Genomic DNA, 25,637 nt, shown 5'->3' with positions numbered 1-25,637 from the left:
TTTAATTCTCTTGTATTCATTGTTTGATAGTCTATCTTATTACACTTTTACACTATCTTCTTACACTTAATACTTTTTTCTCTATTCCTTTTCTTACACTTTTGCCACCCCTAACTTTCTTGCACTCACTTTTTACCACTCTTATTCTTCGCTAATAACCTCTCCAAAGCCCTATCTATTCTGTCCTCACAATCACTAATATCTGGTAGTCGCTTCATTCCTTCACTCGTTCTTCTCATGTCTTCTCTTGCATTTCCTCCTTTAGTCTTGTCTATGCTCCTGACCTCAGACGCTTCCAGCTGTTTCCATAATCCTTCGTCCGCAGTATTTTGTAATCTGTTTCACGGATTTAAGGTATATGTACACCCACAAAACGCAAAAAATGATGAAAAATTCAAATTTTCAAAATATAACTATTTTAATAGAGAATTTTCTCCCCTTTAATTTGATATAGGAACTTTCGATTTAAGCCTTATGGTTTTTCAGTTAAGTCCCATTTTCCAAAATTCTGTGTCATCAGCCACGGTCACTTCTACGAAGATCACTCCAAAAGTAATGCACGACATTTTTTTTTATTTATTTTTTATTCTGAACCTTTGCAATTTATGGAGATCATAGATACATCCTTCCCCCTTGTATTCAAATTGAATTTCAGTTGTTCCCGTGAGTGGCGCCAGAGAGTAGCTCAGACGTTTTGATCCAGACTTTTATCGTGCAGGTATACAGGCCCTCATTCCAAGGTGGCGTAAGGCAGTTGAAAAGTGCGGGGATTATGTGGAAAAGTGACGTATTGTTCCTGAAGGATGTATCTACATTCTATAAAAATAGAAAAGCTGTAGGATAAAAATGTAATTTTTAAATAAATATTGTGGATTACTTTTGGAGTGATCCTCGTAGCAGTCAATCCCCTCGTCCAGCATTGCTTGTAAACTAAACATATTTCTAGTCCCAAAATAAATGCACAGATATCAGGGCATGATCATTAGACTGAAAACACGTTTTTACATAATGACGTAATTTATAATCTTTTACTGTTAGTAAAAAAACTGTAAATTTGTGTGTCAGTGATGTTGTACGTCATTTTAATAAGAGTCCAAAAGGAGAATTTAAATTCTGAGGAGGATGGGCATAAACCCTGGGACAAACACCATCGCAGGATTTGTTGCATCAATGGAAAATAGGGACAAAAATGCCAAAAAAAAAACATTCAACACCTGAAGTTAAAACAAGGAGGAGGTATTTGAGAGGCAGAAAGAAGCTGAAAAAGGACCGACATGAAGCTGCTTAAGGGATGACATATGATAATGAAGTCTTGTAGGCTCTGAAAGTTTGTGGTTCATTTCCTGTACATAGTAATTTTAGAATACTTAATTCTTTTAAACATGATATCTCAGTCAAATATGGTGATACCAAGAAGATATTGATGTCATTTTGAAGCTTGAAATGTCCCCTAGTGCCTAACAATGAGTAAAATAACATTAATGTAGTTAATAATTGTCTATGGACTTTTTACATGATTTATGCAACATAAAATATTAGTATAAGTTACATATATGGTAATATTTAATTAATGTAAATGAAAATTAAAAATAGTTCTATGTCAGGCACTAAAGAATAGTTTTAGCTATAAAACAGTGAAAACTGTGGCTCTATCTTAAAAACTGCATGAGCTATCATGTTCCAAGTTGTATGTCAAAATTATAAACAAAATAATTTTTATAAACAATTTAGACATAATTTCAAGGGATCTGTTCACTTCATTCTCTTTCTGGTACCATTCTCAATTGTATAAAAATTTTACAGAGCAAAATTATGCAAAACAAAATTTTTTGTATGTAAAGGTGTACATATTACCTTAACACTGTCAAGATTCGTATTTCCGAACCACAATTAATATCAACAAACACAAAAATAAATAACGCAGTAGTTTGTATTTAATACTCAGAATTCTGTATTGAAAGAAAGTACGAGATTCATCAAATATCAACCAATGAAAGTGTGACAGGGGATTCGAGAAAATTCCTATGATGTCGTACAACGTTTATACGAAAATTAACGTTATGGGATTAGGATACATGTTATTTGTTTGGAATTCAACATCAATCCTCCTCCTCCAACAACAACAATAATAATAATAATAATAATAATAATAATAATAATAATAATAATAATAATAATAATAATACTGACACAGCGGAAAAGGCATGGAGGGCGTTACATTTTGTGATGAGGGTACTAAGGAAAGGCTCTGATAAATCCAAAGAGATTGCATATAAATCACCAGTTCGTCCAGTAATGGAACATATGGTGCTGCATATTGGGATCCTTCCAGATTAGAACATATTAAGACACTGGAAAAGATTAAAAAACGGGCTCTCAAGTGTTGTCGTAATAATTCACCATTAAAATGGGACACACTCACGGACCGGAGAATGCGAATTCGATTATGCGCAATGTTCAAAACATACAGAGGTGAGCTTGCCTGGAGAGAAATAAAAAATAGGTTGCAGCCGCCAAATTACTCTTCAATGAACGACCACTCATATAAATTTAGGGAAAGAAGACAGAGGACGGACGCTGGAAAGTTTTCTTTTCTCAATCGTACTATCAGGGACTGGAATGCTTTACCAGCAGACTTACCAAAGGCTTTACCAATAACCAAAAATGTATTTAAAAATAGGCTTAAGGACTTTACTAATAGACGGTAGTATATTATACACACTAGTTAAAGGGTGTAATTGATATCTTGTTATTTGAAGTGTTCTATCAGTGAGGAAGTGTGTTGTGTCAGTGAAGTGTGTAGTGTCAGTGAAGTCTATTGTGTAAGTGAAGTGTGTTGGTATCAGTGAAGTGGCTGTGCAAAGTATTCGAACAGTGAAATGGTTAGAAGGTAGAATCAGTGCAGTGAGTGAGTTGAAGCGAAATAAGTGTAGTGCCGAAAGGTACCTGTGCAGATATGAACCTGTCAGACTCGTGGGTCTTAGTTCCAGCTTAGGGTTAAGATGCAAATTAGATTTACTTTAAATGTTATTTTAAGTGACCATGCTTCATTTTAATTTTAGGATGCTCCTTGTTATTATTATTATTATTATTATTATTATTATTATTTATTATTGTTTTTTATTAGTTGTGTTTATTATTAATTGTCATTATTGAGTGTAATTAGTTACCACTGCCACCGGGTCCATACCCATTTGCAGTGTGAATAAATACATGCATATATTGTAATAATAATAATAATAATAATAATAATAATAATAATAATAATAATAATAATACTTACAACTTACTTACAAATGGCTTTTAAGGAACCCGAAGGTTCATTGCCGCCCTCACATAAGCCCGCCATCGGTCCCTATCCTGTGCAAGATTAAGCCAGTCTCTATCATCATACCCCACCTCCCTCAAATCCATTTTAATATTATCCTCCCATCTACGTCTCGGCCTCCCTAAAGGTCTTTTTCCCTCCGGTCTCCCAACTAACACTCTATATGCATTTCTGGATTCGCCCATACGTGCTACATGCCCTGCCCATAATAATAATAATAATAATAATAATAATAATAATAATAATAATAATAATAATAATAATAATAATAATAATAATAATAACAATAATAATAACTATTTAAGTGGCTAACGTTCGTCCATTATGAATTCCTACTGAACTTTGCTAAAAATGTTTCTTGTAGTTTCATTATGTAATATTATGAAAAGTCTAATCATAAACCTTCGCAGAAGGCCCCCGAGTCTTGTAGGTTGCAGACTCCACAGGGGATAAACTGGTGGTAGAAATCGATTTATCGGACCTACATTGTGTGGCGTGAACTCTGCACCAATTTCGATAAAGTTCCCCCAATTTTTTCTACATCTTCCCTCTAGATACAAGTCACAGGGTGTTCCGAAATAACTTAAGCTACTGAAGTTCAGTACAAATTTCCTACATTTAGGGCCGATTGTATAAACCATTTAATTTTAGATCAGAGGTTAAATTGATCCTTGTTTCAGCTGAACTTGGAATTTTGTGTTGTATAAAGTCTAATCTGAGATTAATTTGTCTAAAACTAAAGTCAACTTTGACTGAAGAAATTTCTCCGATTAAGTTAGATGATCCAAGTTCAGATATTTCTTTTATGTTTGCAATATACGAGTGACAGATTGTGCAAATAAAATATCCATTATTATTAATATTAATATATATGTTATGTACATTTATATATATATATATATATTTCTTTCAATTTCTTGCCTTAATACACAAGCATTCTTATATTTTATAAGGCTCTATCGTGTTCAGCAGTATCAAATAACATAACCTATAATATTATATTATGTTTATAACAACCATTAATTAATAATGGATATAATAGGTACATTCATAAATGTTCAATTAACTGTATTACTAAACGAAAATTGACGTTTTATAAAGCTTTATTATATTTAGCAGTATCAAACACCATAACATGATAACAACTCGGAGAACAATCAACCTTCTTCTTATTGTCCGCCATTATTTACATTGCACAAAAAAAAACAGTGTCTCCAACAGAGTGTAATACGGAAAATCGCCAAAAAGTAGTTGTAAAGTCGCTAGATTTCTCATTATCAACAAAGAAAGATTCAATTTTGTCACTATGGGGTGCTAAAAAGGTCACTAAATCCCTATTTAAGCAATATAAAAGTTAAAAGAAATTGTTGTTAAAAAGGAGTTAAAGTCGCTAGATTGGCAACACTGAACAAACCTGTATAACATGGTTCGCGCATCACGTATTTCACCTGTTTATGCGATGTTGCCAAATCCTTTTCACGTGAACTTAGATTGCATTTGAACCAAGGTAATTTGATCGCAGAAAAGTTTTATACAATAGAAGAAGTGTCTGAACTCGGTTCACTTTTCGATCTTCGATCAAAGTTGATCTTTAGTCAGGGAGTTTTATACAATCGGGCCTTACTAACGAAACTGAAAAAAGTTGTGAGATATTTCATTAATAATATGAGTAATGTTAGTACCAGTGGTGGTAAACCTGTCTAATAGATCTATATGAAGTTTTAAGTTCTCACAGTAATTGTATTTAATACTAAAAATAATTTCACATATTAAGGGAGACATAGACAACAATTATGCAATTTTTACTATTTTTTCTCTTCCTGATCAGTTACAGCATTATTCTTTCTTCACCCCCTGATTCTAATACAGCTTCATTTATTACTTCTGTGGCCGGGAGGTAAACGGTCTTAAGTCAATTTTTTTGTGAAAATGTGATTTTTATATATTCTGAAAGTGGAAACAATTCTCTACAATCTGGTAAACGGTTAAAGTCAAATAAGACTCCTGACTGGATTTATAGAGCGTTACCAAATGTCCTAAGTACTTTTTGAATCCAGCACACACAGAATAAAGGACTTAAGAAAATTTAATACTTTATTCCTTACAAACCATCACATGTTTACTTTCCATGCTTCCCTATTAAAAAGGTCTAAATTGTATTTTAGCTATTTTATCACATACTGAGGTCCTTTCCTTTTAAAACTTTAAGCACCAAGGTAAACAGTCCTATAATTGTTTAAGACCCATTTTGCATTCCTAATAATTTACATTTCTCATTTATTTTGACATGAAAAAGGTCTCATGTTTAATAATCCCTTCTACTCAGTTTGGCTTCTAGTCTTAAAAGGGCTTAAGTGCGGCTATTTTTGGAAATAATCAAGAAAATTGTTAAATGAGCAGCATTGCCTAATTTAGAATAAATATAAACAATAATATCCAGGAAAAAACTCTTAATTAAAAAAAAAACTCTATAATTGACACCAATTTCAATCTTTCTACTGCTCTCCTGAAAAGTATAACATTTTTACTTAAGACCTTTTTCCTCCCGGCCACAGACTTTGTCTGTGCATTTCTCACGCATCATTCTACTACATACCCACATTTCTAGACGTTTTCCTTAAACTCTGTTGACTTACACGATTGGATATAAATGAAATTCTTGTTCCTAAGCAACAACTTCACAGGATCAAATAATAATTCTTCTTTTACTGCATGCTTTAGACTAATTAGCCTGTTGCGTCTCCAAATTGGTCTATCCATCTCTTATGAGGTCTTCCTATATTTCTTTTCCCTCTTGGTTTATACCTCAAAGCTTTTCTTGGGTATCTTTCTTCTGGCATACGTTATACGTGTTCTAGCCATTTCTAAAATTCACAATTCTTTCATTTATATTGTATATATTTAGCTCCTTTCTTATCGTTTCGTTTTTTTTCTATCTTCTCTTGTTACTCCCAATACTGATCTCAAAAATCTCATCTCCGTTGCTTGAATTCTACTTATATCTGTCTTCTTTAATGTCCAGCTTTCGCTGCCATCAGTAGCATGCAAATTAATCCGAACAACGTAATTACTTATGCAAAACCACTCAAACGGGATAAGAAAAGGATCTAAGACATACCTCGGTAATCTATGTGGCCTCCCTTGTTCCTATAACAGCTCTGAGACGATTTGGCATGGATTCCACTAATTTCCCACAAATATTCTTCATTTCTTCATGCGAAACCATACACCAATGAGGGCAGAAATCATCTTCTCCTTTGTAGAACAATCCATTTTTTGCATTCTTCTTTTGCAAATTGACCACAAGTTCTCAATGAGGTTGATGTCGGGTGAGTTGCCTGGCCAGGGGAGTACCTGAATATTCTTCTTGTTGAAGAATTCTGTAGTTTTAGAGACGTATGGCATGGTGCCAGGTCTTGTTGGAACACACCTCTGCCATCCGGAAATGATTTTTGCAGCTGGGGTACGATTCTGGTTTCCAATAAGTGAATATATTTGTCAGAATTCATCATTCCCTTGATAGGTATTAATGCTCCAGGCCCTTCATGTGTGAAACAACCCCCAAAACATTACTTTAGGGGAGTATTTAGGTGCTGTTGGAGATGAGCTGCTGTTAATTTTTCGGATCCTTTCCGTACGTAAGAAACACGGTGGCCGTGGACCTCGAAATGAGACTCATCGGAAAGAAGTACATTCTTCCAGTCATTCACTGTCCAGTGTTGATGTAATTTTGCCCACATTAAGCGTTTTTTGCACATAACAGGGGTTAGCAGTTGTTTCTTAATAGGCTTACGAGCCCTTCGTCCAGCTTCCAAAAGCCTACGCCGCACTGTTGTGACGTGAATATTCACCCCAGTGGTAGCCATTAACTCGCGGGTTAAGTTGACAGCAGTTAGTCTAGGAAATTAGTTTACTTTTCCTGACAATTAAACGATCATCTGCAGGTGAAGTCTTCCTTTTCCGGCCACAGTTTCCTTTTTTCTGGGTTGTGATGGATCCAGTCTCCCTGTATCGTTTTATGATCGAATTAACAGTAGCCAAACCGATGTGACATTCTGCAGCAATTTGCCTCTGTGTCATAGAAGAATGCTCTGCTAATGTTATAATTTTAGACCGTTTTCGTGGAGTTGTATCCATTTGTAAAGACGACAGAATGTACACAGGATTGCAGTATTAAGTCTTCAACACAACTGAAATGCTTATAAGTACAAAAAGACAGGCAAAATGTCACATATTATAAAAAAAATGATAACGACAGACCTTCAACAATGGAATTACACGTTCTACAGATGTCAATTAAAGCGGTATGAGCAGCTGTCAGGCCAACAATGACAGAGAATGTAAAAATATGTCGTGTTCGGATTAATTTGCACGCTACTGTAGACATATGGGTGTAGCCATTGTCTTATAAAATTTAATCAATGTGGCCTTCGCGATCTCCAGATTTCAATCCGGCTGACTTTTGGTTGTCGGGTTACCTTAAAGAACGAGTTTTCCTGACACTTCCAACAACCCTACTGCAACTGAAAGGTGCCATCTCGCAAGAAATTGCCAATATTCCAAGACGTTATCTGCAAAATGCTGTGCATGGTGTCGCAGACAGAATGCTGTACGTTGAACAAGAGAACGGCGGACATCTTCCCAATGTTTTTGTAAACCCCGTTGTTTGCCCAACACTGTGATGTTTCTGTTTTTTTCCCTATTTCAAGTGTTATAATATTTATAGCGATTTAATGTTTGAACTGAGTTTTGAAATACCCTATATATTTCTTTCCGGAAATCATTACCTCTCGTCACTGGAACTCTCTGCCGCCTGAAGTCAAGGGCTGCCGAACAGTGAATCTTTCAAATCCATGTTAGAAAATTATCTTATGACGAGTTGCCAAACTAACTTACTATTATGACAAGTGTTGTATTGCATCTTTCCACATATTCACTTTTTTTTTCTGTTCTAGTGATATTTAACTTATTTTATATTTTTGTTTTCATATTTTCCGATAATGCTGTATCTATAACGTGATAAGTTGAGCTATATATAATCATAATTTTCCTTTCTGTGTGTACTTAAAAATATTGTATTCATTGTATGCTTTGTACTGCACTATTTTATTACTATTATTATTATTATTATTATTATTATTATTATTATTATTATCATCATCATCATTATTTATTATTTAATTATGTAGGCTGTATTGTAAAATTAGGTATTTTATTTATGTTTTATTATTGTGTTAAATTGTATTGTGTATTCTTATTGTATTATGTATTCTTATTGTATTGTGTATAAAATTGTATATGTATTGTGAAATTGTATTGTGACTGTAAATTTTATTGTGCATTGCTTATTATTTTATTGTGTATTGTTTATATTGTATATACCACTGCCACCGGGTGCTTGCCCACTTGCAGTGTAAATAAATACATACATACATTATTATTACTATTCTTTTTCTTCTTCTTCTTCTTCTTCTTCTTCTTCTTCTCTTTCTTATTATTATTATTATTATTATTATTATTATTATTATTATTATTATTATCATCAATAATTGTCTTATTTTTTATACTTTGTATGTCTCATTTATTTTGACCTGCTGTTCACATTTTATTATGCTTTCTCCTTTCTTTCTGTATGTTATATATTATGTCTGATTTATACTTACTCGTTCTTTACATTTTATTATTATCTTATTCAGTTTTGTGTGTAAAATTGTAGTGTACTTTGTAAATTTGAAGTGTTTTTTGTAACGCAGTTTTACTCCTGGTTGAGTGTTAGAGAAGCCCGTATGGCCTTAACTCTGCCAGGTTAAATAAATCATCATTATTATTATTATTATTATTATTATTATTATTATTATTATTATTATTACTATTATTATTATCATTATTATTATTATTGGTGTATATATGTCCCACGATCGATCATCCTTGTAGTTACTGGCCCTCCAAATAAACAAGTTTGGTCGCCCCTGCCCCAAATCTAATAGGATACAGGCTTGACGTCACTAATTATCAGAAAATATCGAGAAAAAATACGATACAAACTTTTCTGACACACTGCAGCAGCACTTTCAGCGGTACAATGATGCAGAAAAAAAAAGTCTCATTATCGACTTCAGCCATCTTTAAACATCCGTGACGTCAGAAAGTACTCAAGACAGAAAATTAAAACTATACCCAAGTGAACAAACGCGTGAAGACGGAGGGGTGAAACCATTTCCTTCCGCGCGATATGAAGACTGACGTAACGACGGCTACAAATAAGGGGGGAAGGAATTAGGGATAAGCAGAGGGGATAAGTGGGGAGAAAAGAAGGTAAAAATGTGGAGGAGATGTGCATGGATGAAAGGCTCAGAGGATTAGCGGCGACATACTACCGGGGTTTTCATTTACGCTTTTCCACACCGAAGCCAACGGACTTCAATGTAATGAGGCACCATTCTAAAGACATTCAACGCTCTTATTATGTACTGTCTTTTGCAATAACATCGACCATTGTACGGATAATCGTCCACAATGTTTGAATAGACCATACATGCGCACAATTTTCGGTTACGTGAGGCACTCGATTTGAAATAGTTTGTTTACTAGGAGAGGAGACTGCAGAGTAGGATGGGAAATATAAACTGCTGTGACCTGCGTCACCTTATCGTAATCGCTAAGGCGGTCAGTGGCCAATTATTAGTAAAGCGCTTGGTTAACGTGAGAGACTCGAAAACTTTTATTCAATTTGGCAAATTAATTCGGCAGCTTTAACCATAAATTTGTTTACTATTTCTCCATCATTGAATTGATTTAAATCACAGGCGAGTAATTGCGTAACTAGCCAATAATATTCCATCACGTTGTCTACGCTTATTTTCTTGAATATTCTGGTGTTTCTCAAGATTACTTAATAGATTTGCACGTTCTCGGCCTAAAATAATTTGAGAAAATCATATATTTCGCTTTCTACGCACATTTGATATATTTTTTTATAAATTTCTTTTGTAAATAATACGTACAAACAACATTTAATTCCTCGTACCTTTTAATGTAGCGTGTTTAATGTATAATGTCGTATTTAGTATACTATGCAAATGTTAAGATCATAAATTTTCTTCGGAATAGTACGAAAAATAACATTTAATTTGTCTTACCTTCTAATTCAGCATGTTCTTTATGACATAAGGAGTAATGTCGTTGTATATTAATTTATTAATGCCTAATAGGATTTTCGAGCGTAACATACATCGTATGTTCTCCCCTTCTAAACAGCAAAAAAACTCTTCCTCCCATTTCTAATGAAATAATCGTTTTCTAACGCGTACATACTGCTTTGGTAATGCCAATATCCCACCACTGATATTGCTTATGAAACTGATATAGAACCTGCCCACGCCTAGGAGCTGCGTGAGGGAGGAACGGGGACTGTAAAGATGATGTCACTCAGAGCGATAAGTTCTGTGAAGGTCAGTGAGGCATTATTCATCAAGTGAGGCACGATGCCCACCTCTGGAATAGAGTATTGATCTATATTCTAGTGTATGTGTGTGTGTGTTTACCAAAGGAAGGGTGAAGGTCATTATTAACTCAAGATTATAATTGGATCATTATGCGAACAACGTCTGGGGACAAGATCGGGATGAATGGCTACCCAACGGGAGTATTTGCAACCTTGGATATAGTCGTCCTCCGTGGTTAAGAGCTTATCTTGTTCGTCGTTAGATCTGAATTCAGAGGTCAAACCCGGCCGAGGGCTATACAGGGTGATTCAGTAAAAGAGATTAAAAATTGAACATGTAATTCATGATGCTCTGCTGAACATTTCGGGGTGGAGCAATTGGGGTTTGCGAAGACAGATTAAAGAGATGTAAGCTTATATTTCATGTGCAATGAGGTGCATAATAGTTGAGCGATTTGAGTAATTTTGTAAGTCAAAGAACGCCACACTGCGCATGCTCAGAGCCGAAAATTTAGGTTCATATGATGAAAAAATGCAGACAGCAGACTAGATGACAAAAGCTTCTCAACCGAATAATAACACGCATTTCCCATATCCATTCTGCGTTTTTATCAACCGCGCTACAGATATAGGAACATTTTCGCCCGCTCAAAATTTATGTCCCTCACTGTACATCATTCCTCAAATAAATTGAAGACTAGATACTGAATATGAACAAATTCCGTCCAATAGTTTAGTAGAAATCTCTGCACACAGACAGACTAGTATTAAAATTATTATATTTCATGTACATCATTCCCTGATAAATTGACTCGTGGATACTGAATACGAACAAAATCCGTCCAATAGTTTAGTAGAAATCGCTGTACACAGACAGACTAGTACTAAAATTATTATATTTCATGTACATCATTCCCTGATAAATTGACTCGTAGATACTGAATATGAACAAAATCCGTCCAATAGTTTAGTAGAAATCGCTGTACACAGACAGACTAGTACTAAAATTATTATATTTCATGTACATCATTCCCTGATAAATTGACTCGTAGATACTGAATATGAACAAAATCCGTCCAATAGTTTAGTAGAAATCGCTGTACACAGACAGACTAGTACTAAAATTATTATATTTCATGTACATCATTCCCTGATAAATTGACTCGTAGATACTGAATATGAACAAAATCCGTCCAATAGTTTAGTAGAAATCGCTGTACACAGACAGACTAGTACTAAAATTATTATATTTCATGTACATCATTCCCTGATAAATTGACTCGTGGATACTGAATATGAACAAAATCCGTCCAATAGTTTAGTAGAAATCGCTGTACACAGACAGACTAGTAGTAAAATTATTATATCTCATGCACATCATTCCCTGATAAATTGACTCCTAGAAACTGAATATGAACAAAATCCGTCCAATAGTTTAGTAAGAAATCGTTGTACACAAATACACTAGTACTAAAATTATTATATTTCATGTACATCATTCCCTGATAAGTTGACTCGTAGATACTGAATATGAACAAAATCCGTCCAGTAGTTTAGTAGAAATCGCTGTACACAGGCAGACTAGTACTAAAATTATTATATTTCATGTACATCATTCCCTGATAAATTGACTCGTAGATACTGAATATGAACAAAATCCGTCCAATAGTTTAGTAGAAATCGCTGTACACAGACAGACTAGTACTAAAATTATTATATTTCATGTACATCATTCCCTGATAAATTGACTCGTAGATATTGAATATGAACAAAATCCGTCCAATAGTTTAGTAGAAATCGCTGTACACAGACAGACTAGTACTAAAATTATTATATTTCATGTACATCATTCCCTGATAAATTGACTCGTAGATACTGAATATAAACAAAATCCGTCCAATAGTTTAGTAGAAATCGCTGTACACAGACAGACTAGTACTAAAATTATTATATTTCATGTACATCATTCCCTGATAAATTGACTCGTAGATACTGAATATGAACAAAATCCGTCCAATAGTTTAGTAGAAATCGCTGTACACAGACAGACTAGTACTAAAATTATTATATTTCATGTACATCATTCCCTGATAAATTGACTCGTAGATACTGAATATGAACAAAATCCGTTCAATAGTTCAGTAGAAATCGCTGTACACAGACAGACTAGTACTAAAATTATTATATTTCATGTACATCATTCCCTGATAAATTGACTCGTAGATACTGAATATGAACAAAATCCGTCCAATAGTTCAGTAGAAATCGCTGTACACAGACAGACTAGTACTAAAATTATTATATTTCATGTACATCATTCCCTGATAAATTGACTCGTAGATACTGAATATGAACAAAATCCGTCCAATAGTTTAGTAGAAATCGCTGTACACAGACAGACTAGTACTAAAATTATTATATTTCATGTACATCATTCCCTGATAAATTGACTCGTAGATACTGAATATGAACAAAATCCGTCCAATAGTTTAGTAGAAATCGCTGTACACAGACAGACTAGTACTAAATTATTATATTTCATGTACATCATTCCCTGATAAATTGACTCGTAGATACTGAATATGAAGAAAATCCGTCCAATAGTTTAGTAGTGTATGAACAGCATAAGAAAGCTAATTTTACTGTGTCAATGATGCTCAAAATGTGTATTTTCGCAGAAATCTCTAAATTTATCATTTTCCAGAATTCATAATACTCTCTTCAAAACAACGAACTTTCATTAGTAAGCCTATTTTAGCTTAGGAAGGTAACTTTTCTTCAGTTTCATTTCTGATACAACAAATGAGTTTTTCTTCTATTTCTACGTAGACTATGAACCCACGAGATGATAAAAATCTACAAAATCAAGTGCAGAGGAATTAGCATTCTGTTACGTGGTGGATAGAGCTCAGTATCAGAATGCCATCTGCTTCCCTGCAACACTGCAGCGCCAGGCTTTGTGTTGGCGGTGGTGTGTTCTGCTATTGACGTTGCCAGGGTAACTGGACGGGGCTTCTTCATACAGCAGCGCAGAGGGTTGCAATGCTGTTATAGCCCTACATTAAAAATAACAAATCTGATGGGCAAAAAAAAAAAAAAAAAACTGAAAACATAGTGACAGCGATCAAATAAAGTAGGTCTACCTCTATGTCATATCATTTGTTTCATTTAATGGGATTTCACTCGTTCCGATTTGCTATCAAACAGTTTCTATTCCTCTTCAATATTATACTAATTATTATTATTATTATTATTATTATTATTATTATTATTATTATTATTATTATTATTATTATTATTATTATGTAGCGTACATAAATTTAACATTTTTTTTTTTCCATCCCAGCACGAGAAAGAGGTGACGTGAAACATTTTTTTTTCTTCCGAAGTTGAGATTGAAAAAGTGGCATATAGCCGCCCTCATAATATCGCTTAGTTTTAAAACACTTGCAATTATTTTTTTTGTCCTCCAGCATTATGAACAGTTTTTATCGTTAGTGAAAATCGTTGCATAATACGCCACATTATTGTACCAGTGTCGTAAAATATTACCATGGCAACTAAAACGTCATGACTTCTATTATGACGGCATATGAAACGATTTTCCGTGCTATAATATTTAAAACATCATTGTTACCATAGCAACCCCTTTCTTCATGGACCATGATATGAAACTAATTACAATTCCGATGTTATTTCTTTATCAATATTGTTTTATAATGCTGTCGTAAAAAAATAACGTATGAAACGTGTTTAAAATGTTATACAGTTACTATTGCATTCGCCAAATTAGGAAACTCGCTTCGCTCGTTGCCTAAAAATTGACTAATGACTTAACGTACAATACTATGAACTTGTTTCATAACATATTATTAAATTACTTACAATCAGTAGAGTTTTCTTCAATTTAATTACTTGAAATAGTAGAGTTTTCTTCAATTTAATTACTTAAAATCAGTAGTTTCCTTCGGTTAAATCACTTAAAATCAGTAGTTTTCTTCAATTAAATTACTTAAAATCAGTAGAATTTTCTTAAATTAAATTACTTAAAATTAGAACAGTTTTCTGCAATTAACTTAGTTAAAATCAGTAGTTTTTTCTTCAATTAAATTATTTAAAAACAGTAGCTTTTCTTCAATTAAATTACTCAAAATCAGTAGTTTTTCCTTCAATTAAATTACTTAAAATCAATAGAGTTTTCTTCAATTAAATTACTTCAAATCAGTAGAGTTTTCTTCAATTAACTTACTTAAAATCAGTAAAGTTTTCTTCAATTAAATTACTTGAAATCAGTAGAGTTTTCTTCAATTAAATTACTTCAAATCAGTAGAGTTTTCTTCAATTTCATTACTTGAAATCAGTAGAATCTTCAACTAAATTACTTAAAATCAGTACAGTTTTCCTCAATTAAATTACTTAAAATCAGTAAAGTTTTCTTCAATTAAATTACTTAAAATCAGTGGAATATTCTTCAATTAAATTACTTAAAATAGTAGAGTTTTATTCAATTTCATTACTTAAAATCAGGATAATTTTCAATTAAATTACTTAAAATCAGTAGAGTTTTCTTCAATTAAATTACTTAAAATCAGTAGGAGTTTTCTTCAATTAAATTACTTAAAATCAGTAGAATTTTCTTCAAATAAATCACTTAAAAATTGGAGTTTTCTTCAATTAAATTAGATACTTGAAATCAGTAGAATTATCTTCAATTAAATTACTTAAAATCAGTAGTTTTTTCTTCAATTAAATTACTTAAAATCAATAGAGTTTTCTGCAATTAAATTACTTAAAATCAGTAGAGCTTTCTTCAATTAAATTACGTAAAATCAGTAGAATTTTCTTCAAATAAATCACTTAAAAATTGGAGTTTTCTTCAATTAAATTAGATACTTAAAATCAGTAGAATTATCTTCAATTAAATTACTTAAAATCAGTGAAATATTCTTCAAATAAATTAATTAAAAATCAATGGACTTTTCCTCAATTAAATTAAGTACTTAAAATCAGTAGTTTTTCCTTCAATTAAATTATTAAAATCAGTAGAATTATCTTCAATTAAATTACTTAAAATCAGTGAAATATTCTTCAAATAAATAAATTAAAATCAGTAGACTTTTCCTCAATTAAATTACTTAAAATGAGTAGAGTTTCCTTCAATTAAATTATTTAAAATCAGTAGAATTATCTTCAATTAAATTACTTAAAATGAGTAGAGTTTTCTTCAATTACATTATTTAAAATCAGTAGAATTTTCTTCAAATAAATTACTTAAAACCAGTTAAGTTTTCTTAAATTAAATTTCTTAAAATCAGTAGTTTTTTCTTCAATTAAATTACTTAAAATCAGAACAGTTTTCTGCAATTAAAATTACTTAAAATCAGCAGAGTTCTCTTCAATTAAATTACTTAAAATCAGTAGAGTTTTCTTCAATTAAAATTACTTAAAACCAGTAGCATAATCTCCAATTAAATGTGGGAATCATACAGTCCTAATGATCCTCCCGTCCCCCTGTATGCAACTGGCATCGCCCTCCACCCCTTCTTGTGCGGATCTCTTAATATTCGAGCCGGCTAGAGGCGAGAGGCTAATTTCGGAGTCCACCCTATCGATACAGCAAGCGCTGCTAATGGCAGGCCATCACTCGGGCAAGAAGGGGCCGTGGAGTGGGGAATTTAAGTTGTAGCTGGCAGCTGAGACCGTCCTGACAGTTCCATCATTCCAGACAGCCCCGTCTCCTCCCCTGTTTGAGTTACCAGGTGAAATATTGCACCCCGTACCTTGCTATCGCTCAAAACTTCACCCTGCTAGCATCCCAATTATGTTGAAAGCGAGCAGTGCTGATATATTAAGCGGCTTAGCGCAGATGTATTTGTCGGGCGAAACAAGGATCATGGGACAATCAAATTACTATTCTTATTCTGTATCAATAGCTAACAGGGGGAACATTACAAAACCTTCAGTTCACAGTCCTGAATTCCCTTTCAACGACGCGCGATTACGTACGTACCTCAGTGATGTCAAAGCAAGCGCATTTTTCTGACCTTGACGTCGTGCGCGGGCATCAAGCGCTAAGTATGGAAAGAGGATGGGTTGTATATACGAATAAAAGCAGCCTGTTGGATTAAGAAAACAGTGGTGCACAAACTTCAGACGGAACGTGAAATTTTATGTCGTTATTTTTATATGGCTTCTTTCTGTTTGATATTATCTATATTGTCTGTAAAACAAAAGTACTAATATCAATTCCTTAACATTGCAGTTGTGTTTTAAATGTTAATAACATAATAAAAAGTTACGAAGGAATATTCACATAAATTCCATAGTAGTACAACTATACCGTACTAAATGGATGAAACATATCATTCATAAAGAAAGTGATATCGCCAAAAAAGAGATTGAGTATCACATGGTAAGTTGGAATTGATATTGATGGTATCTTTAGCCTTATAAAAGTAATCAATAAACTAATCAAAACAATATTACAGTACAAAGCAAAGTTACCTAGGTACTGTATATGTTTTAAGTGTAACTAATATTACATAACAAAACTCTTATCGCATTATGCTTTTAAGGTGATATTGGTGAGCAACTTCCTAACATCAGAATATTAAATTATTTTCTCGAAATCTGCTGAAGCTATAAAGCTGACATTTTTACAACACATGGGCACGTATCTTTTGCTTATGATGTAACAATAGTTGCTTTGTTAATTCATTTCCTTACAAACAATTTCCATGCGAATATTTTCAAAATTTTCAATACACTATCTTCAGTAATACGTATATATGGTATATTAGATTTACGAAAACATTCTGTAAGGCTACTAAATAAATAGGCTATATCTGAAAATTTCACTTTTCTATTAAAAAGTTGAGAAAATATTTCTTTTGAATAAGAAAAATCAAACTTGTGAAAAATGAGCATTAAAATTAAAACTTACATTCTTATAATACACTTAAACATCTCAGAAAAATTTAAAAATTACTATGGATACAGTTTTAATAAGTTCTCTTCCCTTTATCTATTGAATCAGTGCTGGCCATCCCTGAATATAGCTCGACCAAGCGGCATATACTACTTCTTTCGTCTGTCCCTTTCCTTTCCGCTGTAAAGAGCTCAGGCTCTCCTGAACTCTAAAGCGCGCGCTTGCTCCAACGGGATCAATTGACATGACTGACGAACCTCTTTATGATTCCTCCTCCCATTTCCCTCCCCTCTATCATTGCGATTCATTGCAGTTTTTTTATACAATAGTCATGAAAATATTAGCTACTATCGTCCCATTTATTAGGTTAATATTTGGCTTGTCAAACGTGAGGGTCTGTATTTGTCATTGCTCGCTGCAAACAATCAACAACATCAACATAAACTGTACAAAGTTTAATTTTATCCCTAACTCGGAAAAGAGAAAGCGCTGTTGTCACGTTTAGGTAACAGTGAAACGGTGAGACTGTAATAACTTTATCACATGCTGAATTGATACGTCTACTATACAGGGTGATTCACGAGGAAAGGTAAAAAATTTAGGATACGATATCTTAGGCCATTTTGAATGAAAAAGTTCATATGAACATAGGTCCGTATTCGAACAATGGCGGAGCTAGATGCACTTTTTTGGTAAAATGTCTCGCCCCAATGTGAATCAGACGTTACCATATGCTGCTGACGTGAGGCAAGATCACCGATGAATGACGTAACATTGGAATCTGCATTGTGAGCGATGTAGATAAGAGAAGAGAAACAAACCGGGTGGTGTGGCATTACAAATGTCACAACAAATACGCTATCACTTATCGGTTCACAGCAGTTCAGTCAGTTACCTATAGTACAGTAGTTATACAGGTACAGTTATCGGAAGTATTAAATTGTGTTTTTCAAGATGCCTTATAAATTCTCGACTGCAGAATACGCCGATATTGTGTATGTTTATGGTTTGTGCGATGGAAGTACTTTGCATGCCGTCGCTGAATATTAACGACGTTTTCCGAATAGAAAGGTACCATATCGAAGAGTATTTACTGTCTATGGGGTTGGGTCAAAGACTTAGTATAGCAAAGGAACGAGGAAACGAGAGAAGCGCTAATCGACCGTATTTTGGATGCGGCATAAAGACAGCCACGTGCAACTCTCCCGCGCGATGAGCGCGATTCACGCCCGAGCGCAACAGTGCAATGAAGCAGAAGGAGGTACCTTTGAAAATGTGCGAAAACATCGACCCCGACTTCTAGAATATTAGGTATGTATGCATACGTGAATATAAACTTTAAATTTGTCCGTTATCTGTCTCTAAATGCGAGTTAATAAAATGGAATCTCAGAAGTTTTTGTGAAATCAAAGAGCCATATCTCCGTAACCGTTCGAAAACGGACCTATATTCGTTTGTTCTAATCGCAATATTTTGAAAAGTTACATTAATTTGAAGTTGTTAGTAAAATAGATTTTTTCTTTAGTTTTAAGGGTAAAAAAATATTACAAATAGAGAATGAACTATTCAGAAGTGTTATTTCTTTAATTAGCTAGTGTCCTGAAGCTAAAACTTTGTTGTTAATTGCTTTGTACAGATTTTACTTTTCAATTTTTAACTAAAAATGACATCATTCTTAAGCACTTATCAAAAAAAATTGTTACAAATCATACGACTTTAGGAACTTCATTCTTTGCAGTTTAATTATGCATCCTAATGTAGTCTTGGGGGCTACTAATTTAATCATATCTGAATAATATTTGCACTGTATTAATGAAAACGTATCCAAGAAAATTAGAACAGTACTTAGGAGTTGTGTGCAAAGTTTGTAAAATGTAACTTTAACCGTTTATGCGAAAAAGGGATCTACGTTTCCAAAATGTACAGTGAAAAAAAATGTATCTGTGCTTTGAATCGTATCTGGCAATTATATGGACGTACGACTTACTTCAAATATAATTTTATGGCCTAAAATACTAGTAACAATAGTTTTTATGATGACGACAATTTTAGAGTGGATATTTGTCACAAAATAGCATGATTTTCGTTCTCTACGTCGAAGTTGTCATGTGTTTATTGGAAGTGTTGTGTAAATTATAAACTAGTCATTGTTAGTCTTCTTTTGAGATTGGTAAGTTTATATTTATTAGACGTGTTCTGTTAAATTATTAAGCACTGGTCATTGTTAGTCGTCGTCTGAGATTAGTAAGTTTATATTTATTAGTAAAGTACTGGTCATTGTTAGTCATCTTTTGATATTAGTAAGTTTATATTTATTGGAAGTTTTCTGTTAAATTATACAGTACTGGTCATTGTTGGCCATCTTCTGAGATTAGTAAGTTTATATTTATTGGTAAGGTGGTGGTCATTGTTAGCCATCTTTTGAGATTAGTAAGTTATATTTATTGGAAGTTTTCTGTTAAATTATACAGTACTGGTCATTGTTGGCCATCTTCTGAGATTAGTAAGTTTATATTTATTAGTAAGGTAATGGTCATTGTTAGCCATCTTTTGAGATTAGTAAGTTATATTTATTGGAAGTTTTCTGTTAAATTATAAAGTACTGGTCATTGTTGGTCATCTTCTGAGATTAGTAAGTTTATATTTATTAGTAAGGTAGTCGTCATTGTTAGCCATCTTTTGAGATTAGTAAGTTTATATTATTACAAGTGTTCTGTTAAATTATTAAGTACTGGTCATTGTTAGTCATCTTCTGAGATTAGTAAGTTTATATTTATTGGAAGTTTTCTGTTAAATTATAAAGTACTGGTCATTGTTGGTCATCTTCTGAGATTAGTAAGTTTATATTTATTAGTAAGGTAGTGGTCATTGTTAGCCATCTTTTGAGATTAGTAAGTTATATTTATTGGAAGTTTTCTGTTAAATTATAAAGTACTGGTCATTGTTGGTCATCTTCTGAGATTAGTAAGTTTATATTTATTAGTAAGGTAGTCGTCATTGTTAGCCATCTTTTGAGATTAGTAAGTTTATATTATTACAAGTGTTCTGTTAAATTATTAAGTACTGGTCATTGTTAGTCATCTTCTGAGATAAGTAAGTTTATATTTATTGGAAGTTTTCTGTTAAATTATAAAGTACTGGTCATTGTTGGTCATCTTCTGAGATTAGTAAGTTTATATTTATTAGTAAGGCAGTGGTCATTGTTAGTCATCTTCTGAGATTAGTAAGTTTATATTTATTGGAAGTTTTCTGTTAAATTATAAAGTACTGGTCATTGTTGGTCATCTTCTGAGATTAGTAAGCTTATATTTATTAGTAAGGTAGTGGTCATTGTTAGCCATCTTTTGAGATTAGTAAGTTATATTTATTGGAAGTTTTCTGTTAAATTATAAAGTACTGGTCATTGTTGGTCATCTTCTGAGATTAGTAAGTTTATATTTATTAGTAAGGTAGTCGTCATTGTTAGCCATCTTTTGAGATTAGTAAGTTTATATTATTACAAGTGTTCTGTTAAATTATTAAGTACTGGTCATTGTTAGTCATCTTCTGAGATTAGTAAGTTTATATTTATTGGAAGTTTTCTGTTAAATTATAAAGTACTGGTCATTGTTGGTCATCTTCTGAGATTAGTAAGTTTATATTTATTAGTAAGGTAGTGGTCATTGTTAGCCATCTTTTGAGATTAGTAAGTTATATTTATTGGAAGTTTTCTGTTAAATTATACAGTACTGGTCATTGTTGGCCATCTTCTGAGATTAGTAAGTTTATATTTATTAGTAAGGTAGTGGTCATTGTTAGCCATCTTTTGAGATTAGTAAGTTTATATTTATTGGAAGTTTTCTGTTAAATTATAAAGTACTGGTCATTGTTAGTCATCTTCTGAGATTAGTAAGTTAATATTTATTAGTAAGGTACTGGTCATTGTTAGTCATCTTTTGAGATCAGTAAGTTTATTGGAAGTTTTCTGTTAAATTATAAAGTACTGGTCATTGTTAGTCACCTTCTGAGATTAGTAAGTTAATATTTATTAGTAAGGCACTGATCACTGTTAGCCATCTTTTGAGATTAGTAAGTTTATAGTTATTGGAAGTTTTCTGTTAAATTATAAAGTACTGGTCATTGTTAGTCATCTTCTGAGATTAGTAAGTTAATATTGATTAGTAAAGTACTGGTCATTGTTAGCCATCTTTTGAGATTAGTAAGTTTATAGTTATTGGAAGTTTCATTTTAAATTATAAAGTACTGGTCTTTCATTGTCAGTCATCTTCTGAGATTGTTAAGTTTATATTTATTAGAAGTGTTTTGTTAAATTATAAAGTACTGGTCATTGTTAGTCATCTTCAGCGTCATATCATGAGAGAACTGAATGGCAAAGAGTTTTGTTCTTTTAATAGCGGTACAAAATAGACTACAACAAGATGGAATACAATAACCAGAACGAAGTATTTATCCCAGCATATCTTGATTTGCTGCGCATGAAACAGAAACTAAGATACTTTACCTCGAAATTCGCTTCTTTTGTGGCGCGAAACACCCCGAAGAGGCTTACAAACTCTCCCCCTTTGTTCCAGCCAGCGTCTTCTTCTTGAAGGAAAATGGGAGAACATGTCCTCAAGATGTTCTCCCCCTTCCCGCCCGTCATAAACCCGCAAACTACCGCCCAGTGTCTGTAATCCCCCTCCAAGTGGCCGATACCAACAAAACGAAATTGCGTCACAGCTCAGTGGCGGCTCGTGTAATGTCTCTTCGGCACTATAAACAGAGTTAAGTCGCACCCGCATGACGTCACAATGACATGACAATGGAACTAACGGTCGCTTCGCTGACCCCTTGGCTCGTTAGAATGGATGACTGGACACAGCGGATTTTTCACAGAGTAAGATGTTGAAGTCTTCACGGAAGGCGGTGATTTTTCTTCCGTTCTCTCTCCAACACGTCTGTAATCTATTTCAACTGTTCATGAAGTTGGATCACAATACCACAGTCTAGTATATACGGGCTATTCCATATGAAATCGATCAGTAAAAGAACCTTGCATTTTTTTAATACTCTACTTTTTTCCCTATTTATACAAGGTGCTGAGGAGAGTGCATTTTCAAAAATATACTATCGTAAGTCAAACGGTTTTCGTACTATTGAGCGACAAATTTTGCGATTTTATAAAAACAAGCCTCTTTCAGCGCTCAGAACTCTGGAACCATTTACTGCAGAACATTGAACGGAAGCTCATTTTGAAGCTGACATTTGGTAGGTTATGATAAGAAGTAATCCTTATTTTTATTGTATACAGAGAGTCAGATAATCTGATTTTACTTACTTTTAGGCTTTTTTCCCCATTTGTAAAAATGTTTAAAATATTGAGAAAAAACCTTGCATTATTAAGAGGGATTCGGCATTGTTTGCTTAGTGGCTCGGCAATAAGTTTCGAGGGTATTAAATAAATTATTTTCACACGCCTAGACTTCAACGGCGCAGTACCCCATGCACTGGCCGAGAGCTGAAGATAAGCGAGCGTTGGGTGTCATTTTACTCCTGTGTTTATGAAAACTTGTGATAAAGCTAGCCCAGCCATGACTGCTAGACGACACATCACGTGTTTGTCTCCTGGCCTTGCTTGTCTCGACTACCTACAGTCAGCTGGTTAGTTCACGCGCGTACTATTTATTTTATTTATTTCATATTTTCAATATTTTCTTATCAACGGTGCACCAGTAAAAAATATGTGTTTATTTGTCCTTTCAATACGGAATCTAACTATATATTTTTAAAATATTTTTTTTTTTCCTAGGCAAAGGCATCTTAATGAGGAAAAATCTTAATTTCTCAATTTCCATAAATGTAAGAAAATCTGTTTATATGTCAATATAAACTTTAATTTCTCAGCATCAAAATAAACCATGATTTTGATCATTGGGTGAAAGGGTTTCGGAGCTACAACAGTTGCTAATTTTATGAAAATACGATAAATTTAAATATTTTTAATTTAAACACTATGAAGTTCTGATGCCTCAAACTTTGCACAAAGCATTGTATCACAGTTGTCAATGGACAGAAAAAGTTTCATTGTATTTAAAAATTGCAAGGTCAATTTTCTCTATATTTCGGTCGATTTGAGATGGAATAGCTCATTTGTTCTTATATTGTTTTGTAAGCTTTGTCTAATGGCAGCCTCTAATTTGAGGAAGCTCCAGTAAATAAATAAATATTTTATAGTAATTTAATTATATTATCTTCTTAAGTATTTATCATTATTCGTGAAATAGTATTATTAAAATATCACGCGAAAATAATTCATTCGCGACATGGAAAAATCAGTTTGAAATGAGATGAAATGAAATTTAAGGAACTTTGGTTTACCGATACATACGAGAGAAATGCGTCTGCTGCATAAATAAGTAACTAACGTGATATAACTTTTCCCTAGACAGCCCGACAGAGTCTGTGCAGTCGTTAGTGTCAAGATCCTAGTATACGAGGATGCGTATTACCCGTATGAGAAGAGGAACTTTGTAGTCGAGAGTATCTAAGATCGATATCAAACTTTTTAAATTACTGCGAGTCAAGTTTTCCCCAGGAAAATAACACAGAAACCTTAATGCGTTTATTTTACCTTCATAAAGTTATATGGTAAAACTAAAAACAAAACTTTATCACACCGCTCAGAATAGCTAGCACACGTCGGGGAGAAACGGCGAGAGCGGTAGCAGAATCAAATCAAATCTTAAAAACGAATCTTGCAGGAGATAGTGTACGTATTACAAATATCTGAACAGAAATCAACTTCGGAATGCAATTGGAAAAAGCAATATGTCGCAACTAAGTAAAAGTTTGGTGATGAATCTATGTTCGGGATCAAGTTTGGAGTGTAGCATAGGGTGGGGTTGGATGGGGTGAGATGAGATGGGGGTTGCGATGTAAGATTGAACGTGATGCGAAGGGAAAAAAAGAGATAAAAATAATAACGAAGACAGCTATTCTTATAGGGAGAACCAGCTTTCAGAAAGAGAGTTTAAAATAAGAGAACGATATTATGTAATAAGATCAAAAGAATGACAAAGGTTGATGAAGATGAAAGAGCGCCATGGAAGCTGAAGGTTATGAAGACGTTTCCAACAGCCCCCCCCCCTCCCCACGGCGAGTTGTTAGCGCTATGAAATGAGTAGATTTCCAGTCCCGCTCCGATTACGTTCAAAATAAACTCGGAATGGACAAGTAATGTGTCCGTTGTGGATGCTAAATTTAATTTCTGTATCTCAAGCTCTGGGTCTGACATCCGTAATAACAATATTACTGTACACAGCCGTGGCGAAAATGCGACTCACGAGCACATTGTGGCTCGCAGTGCATTTCACTCGCTTTCTACCTACAACCCCCACCCTCTCACTCACTGGAGTCAAACTCCGTTCCATTTGTATTTGTCTCTGACCTGCGAGTGGCGTATCGTCGCAATGTCTCTCTCGAAACCATGTACCTCTAAAAAACGAAAGTTTCAAGTAGCATGGGAGGATGCATTCTTTTGCTGACAATATGAGAATATTAAATGTATGATTTGTTCACAAATATTACGAGGAAAACGGTTGTATAACATAAAACGGCATTATAAGTTACTACATGTTACTGATGAAACATTAAAAGGTTAAGTGTTATCATCATCATCATCATCATCATCGTCATCATCATCATCTCTGTACGTCGATCCTTTTTCAGCAGAGTACGAATAATGCGGTTAGATCTTCAATTTAAACTCACATATTTACAATGTCATGTTAAATGAAAGCTAGATGTAAGGACTTGACAAATGTTGAACTTTTCAAATCTTTGCCAAAAAATAAATATTTGAAGCTTCGTTCTTTCGCTTGCTCTGTTGAAGCTATGTTCGCTACAACTTACGTTTGTGAAAAATTATTTTCAACAATGAAAATAGTAAAAATCAAATT

The sequence above is a fragment of the Periplaneta americana genome, chromosome 5 (genome assembly GCF_040183065.1).
Source record: "Periplaneta americana isolate PAMFEO1 chromosome 5, P.americana_PAMFEO1_priV1, whole genome shotgun sequence".
Taxonomy (NCBI): domain Eukaryota; kingdom Metazoa; phylum Arthropoda; class Insecta; order Blattodea; family Blattidae; genus Periplaneta; species Periplaneta americana.
Note: the sequence above shows the minus strand (reverse complement) of the source record.